Source organism: Calypte anna, chromosome W, assembly GCF_003957555.1.
Source record: "Calypte anna isolate BGI_N300 chromosome W, bCalAnn1_v1.p, whole genome shotgun sequence".
Lineage (NCBI taxonomy): Eukaryota > Metazoa > Chordata > Aves > Apodiformes > Trochilidae > Calypte > Calypte anna.
The window spans coordinates 722268-733400 of record NC_044276.1 but is presented as its reverse complement, the minus strand read 5'-3'; the positions used below and the strand labels follow the sequence as shown (position 1 = coordinate 733400).

The window sequence follows — 11133 nt, the reverse complement described above, 5'->3', positions numbered from 1 at the left end:
TACACGGTTTTAAATACTTCCAGGGATGGTGGTTCCACCATCTTCCTGGGCAGACTGTTCCAACACCTACCTACTCTCTCAGTAAAAAATTCTTCCTCAGATCTAACCTAAACCTCCCCTGGTGCAACTTCAGTCCATGTCCTCTTTTCCTCTCATTGTTCACTTGAGAGAAGAGGCCAGCACCCACCTCAACACAACCTCCTGTCAGGGAGTTGTAGAGAGCAAGAAGCTCTCCTCTCAGCCTCATCTTCTCCGAACTGCACATTCCTAATTCCCTCAGTCTCTCCTCAGAACACTTGTTCTCCAGCCCCTTCACCACCTTGTAGATGCCTGTAGACTCCAGGAGCTGGCACAGCTCTTCAGAGGAGAGTTACTGCTCCTTGCCTGTCAGGAGGGATGCTTCATGAGCTCTCCTGAAACCCCTGTGACACCATGGGTGATGTGATGGGACACCTCGAGCAGCCTGCAGTAAGACTTCTGTCAGTTTTCTCCTGAAAAAAGGGAATTACAACTTGGATTTTTTTTCAAGAAGATTGAAAGTGTTGGTGAGAGCTCAGTGAAAAGAATCTGGCTGAAAAGCCCCACAGCATCTTTTTTGCTTGATTTATTTCTTGTGAAGCAGTAGTTGTAAAAAATCATATTTAAAATATTAATGAAATTTAAAAATATGTATAATGAAACATATATGCAATGGTTTTAGAGAAATAGAAGTAGTAGAATCATAGAAGCAATAGTTTAAGGGGGTCTCACGGAAATTTACTAGTTGAATAACATAGGTAGGTGGGTGTTTGGCAAGGGTATATTTGATAATAGAATGTACTTACTTTGGAAACTTATCACTCAGAGCAAAATGAGAAAAACCTATGAGAGGGTTTTTGACTGCCAGAAAAGAAAGACGAGTGCTGCAGGTCATCCAAAGGACATAGTTACAAAGAGTAAGACAATGAAGGCTTGTTAAGCCAGTTTTGTTTCTTTACTAGAGAAAGACTTGCTCCTACAATTGGTGATCTGACATTATGTCCTTTCACTCTGTATCAATCAGTGGTGGCAGAGCTATCAGTAATGATGAGGTTCACTGTCACCTCACATCTGGTATTACAGATGTTAAAGTGCGGCCTTTGTGGAATTACCACCCAGCCCCCAAAAAACAATATCTCAGCTCTGTGTGTTTGATTGGCTTAATGTACACTGGGTGATGAATCCCGGATTTATGACAAAAGTTTAGGTGACCTGAATGGGACTGCATTGCTCTGCCTTGCCTGGTTTGTCTTGCTGCATGTGACAGGGAGGAGGGGCTGGAGTGGACTCCAGTGTGCATCCACCTGTTTGATCAGGGACTCCCTCAGCTCCTCTGCCTTGTCAGGCAGTAAGGGATTCCAGGTGCAATGCTTGGATTGAGATATTGTGGACATTCAGGGAAGAGAAATGGTATACACCTTCTACTCTTTAGGATGAATCTTAAAACACAGGGACAAATTTAAAAGGTGATTTCCCACCAGAAAGAAAATATAAAAAGTAATCATTATAGTAACTAATGGTGGAATTAAAATTAAATGTCGTAATTAACCTTTTCAATTGGAAGATAGAGAAAAATATTCTCAAATATGGGGAATTTCTGTCTTTATAATTTTTATATGTGAAAATTTTTTTCATATTTAGTTTTGTTATGCTCTACTGTTATGACGTTTTTGATCATTGTACATAGTTACTGCATATAAGGTACATATATATATATATTCCTGAAATAAGGGAATTACAACTTGGATTTTTTTCAAGACGATTGAAAAAGTTTTTCATGAGGATTGAACGAGAGAGCTCAGTAGAAAAGAATAAAGATGAAAAGCCCCAGAACATCTTCCTTGCTTTCTTGATTGATTGATTTCTTGTGAAGCAGTAGTTTTAGACAAATAGAAGTAGCAGTTTAAAGAAACATATGCAATGGTTTTACAGAAGTAGAAGAATAGAAGTAATAGAAATATATAAGCAATAGTTTAAGGGAGTCTCATGGAAATTTACTAGCTGAGTAACAAAAGTAGATACATGTATGGCAAGGGTATATGTGAAAATGGAATGTAGTTACTATGGAAATCTTATCCATGAGGGCAGATTATTGGTTATATGACGGTTGCCGAACTTTGCAGAACAACCAAAACTGAGAAAAAATTAATTACGTGTTCTTTTTGTATTTGTAATTGTGCTGCATTTGTGTAAATTCTCCCTTCTTTTCTGGTTTTGTAATGCTCTACTATTGTGAAGTTTATGATCACTGTGCATAGTGAATAATGTTACTGCATGTGATGAAACCAAAAAGTCTCTGATTTGGAGTTCAGTTTTAGTGAACTAAAACACATCAGTTGTAAAGTGCACTGCTTGAACAATTGAATTAGAAATGCTTTTGGAGAACTAAATTCACCACTGCCTGAATTGAAGCAGCTGGAGTGAAGATGGTAAGCTTGTAGCCATCATGATATCATTGCCTTATGATATCATGATGCCTTAGGATATTTGGACTCATGGGGTGAGGGGATTGGACTGTTGAGATGTCATTTGAGTATGTGGTTTTTGTGATCCAAGCAATCAGCATTTGTGATTGCCCAGCCCGAACACTGAAGTATCTACTTTTGTGCTTTTATAATATATATATATTCGTGCATACTTATGAGCGATTTGTGATCCCTAGAACTTGCTTGAAAATAAACTTTAATTGTTAGAGGAACAGAACTGATATTATGACTGTACAGAAAAAGACCTTGAGTGTCATTTCATCTTAATCTGATCAAGGGGTATTTGGATGGTCTCAGGAGGCTGTCATTCTTTGTTTACCCTCAGAGGGTAACTTTTCCCTCAAAGGGAAACTCTGGCCTGGGAGATGTAATCTCCTTGGGCTGTTGTCTGGGTCAGGCCATGGGATGCGACAGTCCTGTGCTGTTGTGCGAGCAGGAGGTGGTTGTGCTGGAGTGCCCTTACGTTTCCTGTAGCCCCATAGGGCTGTGCTTGGCCACCAAATTTAGCAGCTGCCATGACTGAGGTTAAAGCACCCCTGGCACCTCCAGTGTCACCCGTGGCTTCCATGGAAAGAGGAGGGAAAGAAGATTCCCCCTGGCACTGCCTGGGTGTCCAATGTGAGAGTGGGAGAAGCAGAGGTTCTGTCTCTAGAGGGGAACCAGCTGCGCTGGAAAGGAGGGAGGGGACATTAGCAATGACTTCAGTGTGTGTCTCATTGGGTTCCTGTGGAGCCCCAGGGAGAGCTGGAGGGAGCCCCGAGAGAGTTGAGCAAGGGGCAAAGTCTGGCGCTGGTCCTGTGCTGCTGGGCCGGGCTCCTGAGACTGAGAGAGCTGCTGGCAAGCAGAGAGTGCTGCAGAGAGAGTGCTCTGGGCAGGAGCAGCTCCTCTGCAGAGCGCAGCAGGGCTGAGGGCACTGCCTGCAGGCAGCAGGGCAGGGAAGAGGAGGGAGAGAGAGGAGAAAGGCAGCCTGGGCTGGGAGGAGAGCTGAGAGCTGCCTGTGGGAGAAATCTTCCAAGCCTCTGCCATGGTGAGTCTCTGGCTGCAGGGCAGTGAAGCTGGGCTTCCTAGAGGGTGTCTTCTCCAGCTGGCAGCCTGTGCCACAGCTGATGGGATCCTTCTGGAGGATTTTGGTGGGCAGGAGGAAAAGGTTTGGCAGAGCAGGGCTGTCCTGGAGCAGCGTCAGAGGGAGAGGGCATGGGGCTGCCTTCTCCTGGGGATGGCTCAGGGCGGACAGGCGTACAGGAAGGACAGGGCAGGGTCCTGGTGCTGTTGAGAGAGGGATGAATTGCTCAGGGCTGCTCACAGCTCCAGATGATGCCCAGAATATTTCTGAGGGGACTTTTCAGGACTCCCTTCAGGGCAGGGCTTTTCTGCTCCAGTCTGGGCTCTCCTCGGGCTCTGCTTCCACTTGTCTCTGGCTAGGCTTGGTAGGATGGAAACTCAGCTGTGCAGGGGAGAGTAGGGGCTGAGACTCCTCAAGCATCACCTGGAGGGGGATTGAGAACCTCCATCCACCACCCCCCAGCAGCTCAGCTCAGGCTCCCCTTTCCATTGTCCTCAGGGGGGGTGTGCCTTGTTCTTAGGCACCTGCTCCCCTTGAGTGGCTGCAGGGCAGAGCTGGGCACCCAGGGGCTGGGCTGGGCTCTTGTGATCAGGGACAGGAAGGGAGATGGGGCCAAGGAACCAGCTCCTGGCTGGGGCAGCTCCAGGCAGCAGATGTGTCCATGGCAAGGAGGTGTCCATCTTCCGTCTGCCCTCTGGAGCTCTGGGCAATGCCCTCTGTGAGGCTGGGGAGAAGCTGACCCTCCCTTCATCAGACCAGCTCCCCCTTCTCTGCACAAAGCCACAGGCAATACTCTTGCCTTGCTCTGTTCTCCCCGAGTACAGCAGAAATGCTGAGAGTTTGAGACATCCAAGAACATTCCCCAGGAGAGATCAGAGAACTGAAATAAAAACCCAAACCTTTCTGAAACTGCCTTCTGCCACCCTGGTTCCTCAGCACTGAGAATGCAGATGCTGATGACCCCTTTGCTTTGATAAGTCAAAGTTGAACACTGGTGTTGCCCCTGATCCCCTGATCCTGTGAGCTCAAAGCTGCTGAGTGAGCAAATCTGACTCTATCAGCCATCATACAGAGTTTCTGCTCCTCACTACACTGTCAGCCAGCAGCAGTTAGAGATCCAGCCATAGAGCTGAAGGAAGATCTGCTGGAAAATTGTTTGTGTCTGTGCTAGTAAAAGAAGGTATGGATATTGTCTTTGAGTTTCCAGAAAAGTTTCCTGGAATTAAGTGATGTATTTAAGAAAATCTTCCTTGGGTTCTCCTTGTTTTTTTTCCTATCAGAGAGCTCCATACACAGAGAGAGATGTCCAACAGCAGCTTCATCAGGCAGTTCCTCCTCCTGGCATTTGCAGACAGGCAGAAGCTGCAGCTCTTGCACTTCTGGCTCTTCCTGGGCATCTACCTGGCTGTCCTCCTGGGCAACGGCCTCATCATCACCACCATCGCCTGTGACCACCACCTCCACACCCCCATCTACTTCTTCCTCCTCAACCTCTCCCTCCTCCACCTGGGATCCATCTCCACCACTCTGCCCAAAGCCATGGCCAATTCCCTCTGGGACAACACGGACATCTCCTACGAGGGATGTGCTGCACAGCTCTTGTTCATTTTATCCTTCATTTCAGCAGAGTTTTATCTCCTGATCATGTCCTACAACCGCTACGTGGCCATCTGCAAACCCCTGCACTACGGGACCCTGCTGGGCAGCAGAGCTTGTGTCCACATGGCAGCAGCTGCCTGGGGCAGTGGGTTTCTCAATGCTCTGCTACATACAGCCAATACATTTTCCCTGCCCCTCTGCCAGGGCAATGCCCTGGACCAGTTCTTCTGTGAAATCCCCCAGATCCTCAAGCTCTCCTGCTCACACTCCTACCTCAGGGAACTTGGGCTTCTTGTGGTCAGTGCCTCTTTATTATTTGTCTGTTTTGTTTTCATCATGGTGTCCTATGTGGAGATCTTCAGGGCTGTGCTGAGGATCCCCTCTGAGCAGGGAAGGCACAAAGCCTTTTCCACATGCCTCCCTCACCTGCCTGTGGTCTTCCTTTTTATCAGCACAGCCATCTTTGCTTACCTGAACCTCCCTCGATCTCTTCCCCATCTCTGGGCCTGGTGGTGGCAGTTCTGTACTGGGTGTTTCCTCCAGCAGTGAACCCCCTCATTTACAGCATGAGGAACCAGGAGCTCAAGGGTTCTCTGAGGAAGCTGATGACTGATATAGACTGCCTGACTTGATCTGAAATTTGCTACAGGTGTATATCATGAACTATCAAGTTTGCCTTTTCTCTTTTTCCTTTTTTTTTTTTTTTTTCCCCTTTTTCCACCTTGTAAGCTATTCTTTTTAAAGAAATATCGGCAGTATTCCCCTCCTCATTTTCCACCTATTTTGTGTGATACAGTAACTTTATGTTAATAGGGTAGTGGCTTGTATTAAGTGAAATAAATGAACCTTCAACATTTTTTTTTCTCTGAGATCCCTCCTAAGTGCAGCAGGAATGAAGGGGAAGGGAATGTAACGTCATTATTCATCCTTCCTACTTTACTATCCACCCATCTTTTATGGCCGAGAAAGAAACTTTGTGTAAATGGAGAGCCTCCACTGGATTAAAGTGAAATAAATGTACCTCAGGAATTTTTTTTTTCTTCTTTCTCTGCTCTATGTATCAGGAATGAATGGGACGTGAAAATCCCTCCCTGGCTGCAGCAGCCCTGGGAAGGCTGCTCTGTGCCTGGAGCAGTCAGAGCTCTTGAGGAGCTCAAGGGCCAGGGCTGTTGTGTTGGGCTGGGGAGAGGGGAGTGCCCCAAGGGGCTGCAGACCTCTGCGGATCTCCTGGAGAGGAGAGCAGGGGACACAGGGTGCCTCCTGCTCCTTGTGCCATGCATGGTCACCCATCTGGGGCTCTGAGTTCTCTGTGCCCCCCAGGAGCTGCTGTGCCCTTTAGAGGGGCTGGGGCTGTGTTGGGACTGCCCAGAGCAGCCTGGGGTGGGCACTGGTGTGAATCCAGCAGCAACTGGGCTGTGCTGGGAGAGAGGGGAGGGGAGGTGGGAGGGAGCTGTTCTGGGCTGGCAAATGAAACCCTGGCAGAGAAAGCCATGGGTGTGTAACTGGCCCTGCATAGCCATGGAGGGGGACACTGCCAGCAGGGGCTGTGGTGCAGAGCAAACTGGACATGTGACAGCAGTGTGTCCTGGCAGCCAGGAGGGCCAACCATGTCCAGGAGTGCATCAAGCACGGTGTCACTAGCCAGCCCAGGGAGGTGACTGTCCTGCTCTACTCTGCACTGGTACGGCCTCACTGTGAGTACCGTGTGCAGTTTTGAGCACTCCAGTATAGAAAAGGCATCAAGGTGTTGGAGGGTGTCCAAAGGAGAGTAACAAGGATGTTGAAGGGTCTGGAAGGGATGACTTATGAGGAGCAACTGAAGTCACTTGGATTGTTCATTTGGGAGAAAAGGAGGCTGCAGGGAAACCCCATTGAAGTCTATGGATCCTCGCAAGGGGAAGAGATGGGGCTGGTTCTGATTTCTTCACTCCTGTTACCAATGAGAGGACTTGCGAAAATGATAGGAAGGCTATAAAATTAATCAGAGGAGGTTTAGGTTAGATATCAGGGAAAGGTTTTTCCACAAAGGGCAGTTCAGCGATGGAACAACTTCATTGCTTCCAAGCAATGACCACTCCCCCAGAGAAGTGGTCACAGCACCAATCCTGACTGAGTCCAAGAAGTGTTTGAATGATGCTCTCAGGCTCATGGTGTGATCCTGGGGATGCCCTACATAGGACAAGAGTTGGACTTGATCATCCTGAAGTGTCCCTTCCTACCCAGCATATTCTATGATTCTGTGATAACTCATTTGGTATCAGCAAGAAATGGAGCCAGGTCCTTCCTGGTTGTGCATGATGGGAGGGGGAGAACCAAGGGGCACCATCTGAAAAAATGGACAAAAACCTCAAAACTTGCTCCTCATCAAGACACTCAAGTACATCTGCAAGTTAGTTTGTTTCATCTCCACCCCTGCAGCTTTGCAAGCCCCAAATTACTAAATCCTGAGAAACCTTCCCTTACTTCAAAGCCAGCCCTGATTAGACCTGATAAGGCTGTCCTATGGACCTCCTGATGATCAGCCCTCTGATCATCTTTGTGTCCTCTGGACTTGTTCTAACAGCTCCAGGTCCTTTTTGTGCTTGGGGCTCCAGAACTGGACGCAGCACTGCAGTGGGGTCTCACCAGAGTGGAGCAGAGTGGAGAGAGGGATAGGCTCTGCCTTCCCCTTTCCTGGAGTTCAGAGAGTGTCCTTACTGCTTAGTAAAAAGAACAAAGAATAAAATAATAAAGAATATTAAAAATAATAACGAGTAAATATCTGTTGCTTCAGAGCCCCCTTTACAGAGCCTTTGCCTGTGCTCTAAAAAGGCCATGGGGAGGCTCTGGAAGCAATGGCCCTCAGTGAGGCCAGTCAATGCTTCAAGGTACTTTCAGGTTCCATTCTGACTTCTGGACCAGTTTCTTCATTCATCTCTCAGCACCTGAAGATCATGGACTCAGCACCAAACACATCCTGGGGCTCATTGAAATATAGAATTCAGTAAACAGCCATGGCTCTCAAAGGGATATTCTTCACATCTACAAGATTTGTACAGCTAATTGGAGAGGTTTTCCCCTGCATTTAAAGAGGAACATTTCATACTGTGATTAATGAAAAATGATTCTGTTTTTTTTTTTAACTTTGTTTTGTTCTCCTTTAATATTTAAACAGGTCATCTCGTGATTTTCGGTTTAGAAAAGAGGTGATAGAAGTTCCCTGAGGGCTGAAAATGTGTGGGCAACTTCTCACCTCCCCATCCCCACCATTCCTTTCATGTCCCACCTGGGACTCCTGGGACTTCCATCCCTGGTCCTTGCATCAGACTTCTCCTCTCTGCAGCTGGAGGTTACAGCTCCACTGCACCACCTCCCACCTGCTCTCCTTAGAGAACTGACTGCACACGGGCACAGCAGGAGTTTTCCTTTGTGCAAGCCAAGAAAAGTCCAACAGAGCAAGTGAAGAAGAATCTGAGGAGAAATGGTTTAGAGAGACAGATGGGAAAAGAGAAATGTGATCATCATGACAGAGGTGGCTAAAGAGACAATCAGGCTGCTGAAAGACAGGCGAGCTTTGAACAACCTGCTGCTCAAAGCAGCACCCAGGGGAGAGGCATCTGAATGAACAAAGAGTAGGAGAAGGGGACAACTGGAGAGGAATGGGAATGGCCTTTGTCTGGACAGCCTGTGTCTGGAAAGGTGAATTTAGAAATGGTCACTTGTATCACCACCACCAGGCAGAAGTTTACGTTGAGGCTCTGCACTTGGTTTGCTTCTTGACTCTTCTTGGGGTAGTTGGGAGGTGTTGTGCATTTTTCCTACAGTTTTATTGCTCATCTTCACACCCCATTGCCCCCAGGATGAGTCCTGACCCAAAAGTGAGGGATGGGCTCTTATTTCCCATTGCCTCATGTTCAGAGTTTGGCGTTACTGATACATAAAATAAATAAATAAATAAATACAAAAACAAACAAATAATTAAATATCTGTTGCTTCTGAGCCACCTTAACAGATCTTTTCCTCCCTGTAATCATCGCCTCCAGTGACCTTCTCTAACAAGTCTCTGGGGATGCTTTGTCAGTAATGGGACTCAATGGAGCCAATCAATACTTCAAAATAATTTGGTATTTTTGTTTTCTGGTTTATTTTCTTAAAAAGGTTTTTTTCCTGTCTCCTGTCAGTACCTGAGGATCATGGACTCAGTCCCACTGGCACCATGGGGCCCATTACAGTACTCACCAGCCATGAGTCACCCTGTGGTGTTTTAGTGTTCAAGACTTGCAGAGCTTATCGGAGTGGTTCCAGTGTTGAGGAAGATAACAAAGACCATCAAATAAAAATTAATGAAAATTTCTATTTTAGTGGTTTTCAGTTTAGAAATTTATATTCAATTGGTATTGGTTAAGAGTGTCTCTTCAAAAGATCTGGACAGTGAGGAAAAACCTTTGAGATCCATCACTCCATGAAGAGCATTACTCCTCACCACCCATTGCTCTTATTGGCTCCCTGGGAAGGGTCTGGGATAATGTGCCTCCACCACTTTGTCAGCACCTTGTCCCCATCACCTTGTTTCTGCTAGCACTTCTACCCTCCATCCAGCAGCTGCTGCTCGTTCAGCTCACTCCTGTCCCCACGCTGCCACTTCATCCCCACCCACCCACCCCGCGTGGCACCAGCATCATCGGGGGCTCTGCGGGGGCCCTGAGCGCTGGCAGCGATTGTCCTGTCACACAATGAGGGGATGGGGGCACTGGCAGCAAGCCCGTTCCTGCCCTGCCTGCAGGACACCTTCCCTTGGGGGCAGGAGGAGCAATGCATGACAAGCGCCCTTTTCCAAAAACCCGCAGCAGCCTCTCTTTCCTACGGCAGCTGCTTTCTTCACTATCATCAATAATGCCCTTCCATGCCCTCCGTGCCTCCCACCAGCCCTGGCCCTGCCACGCTGGGTTCGCCCAGAGGCTCTGCAAGTGAAGAGAGGAAAGGGCGAGGTGGGGGCCAGGGAATCCAAATGAAAACAGTCTCCAGATGAGGCCAATAGAGGGTCAGGCTGTCCCACCGGGCACTATTATAGGGGTGTTCCCCTGGGGGGAGGGGGGGGGTTGGAGAATTGGCTTTACAGTGCCACCTGGAGTTGCTGAACTAGTGCCAGTTGCCAGCCAGAAGTGACAAGGTTGCAGTGGAAAATTGTCCCTGTCCCTCCTGAGACCTGTGTGTCTTTTCTTTTCCTGAGACTTCTCCCCTGCAGGCTTCAGCTGGATGTTACAGCTCCTTTGCACCAGCTCCCAACCCATCTCCATTAGAGAGCTGCTGCTCTCAGGCACAGCAGTTTTCTTTTTTGTAAGCCAAGAAAAATAAAGCAGATAATTTTTCCCAATAATTGAATTTTTTAGTGAGATAATTATTCACATTAGTGTTAGAATCAATAATAATATTAATATGTAATTATGTGTTACTTCATTAAATAAACTATTTCTATTTCAGTCATTTTTTCCAGCCCACAGTTGTGGGGGAAGTTGAGTGAGTGGCTGTGTGGTTCTTAGTGTCTTTCTGGGATTAAACCACCACAGTCATTTTTGGTGGCAAATATAGGGCACAAAGGGCTGAGATAAAGACAGGTCTGATCAGAGCACGGTAAAACAAACTAGATATAATTCTTCATTGTATGGGTTTAACAGTGGCTGGTCACCATGTTGGTTGGTTAGCTCTCAGACCTGTTCTTAGAGCTGTGGGATGTCACACCTTCCTTGCTCTTTGTTGTGCTGATTGTCAGCTCAGGACTCTGCTCAAGGGCATCACTGGGCTGTGCTGTGCTGTGTGAAACTGACCCCAGACCTGCAGTCAGTATGGCCATCATCTCCCTCCTGCGGGTGCCACCTCCTGCAGACTGTCAGCAGCTACAGGCCTTACCAGTTCTTTTATGAGCAACCTATGGAGGAGATACGGCTGTTCTTTGGGTGCCATCTCCGGGACATTTTTGTTAATTACCTT

At 47.4% G+C, this 11133-nt stretch overlaps 1 pseudogene; it reads left to right on the top strand.

Moving 5' to 3' along the window:
* The first annotated feature begins 4869 nt into the window (after positions 1–4869).
* On the top strand, positions 4870–5798 carry LOC103535278 (annotated as a pseudogene).
* Positions 5799–11133: the final 5335 nt, after the last annotated feature.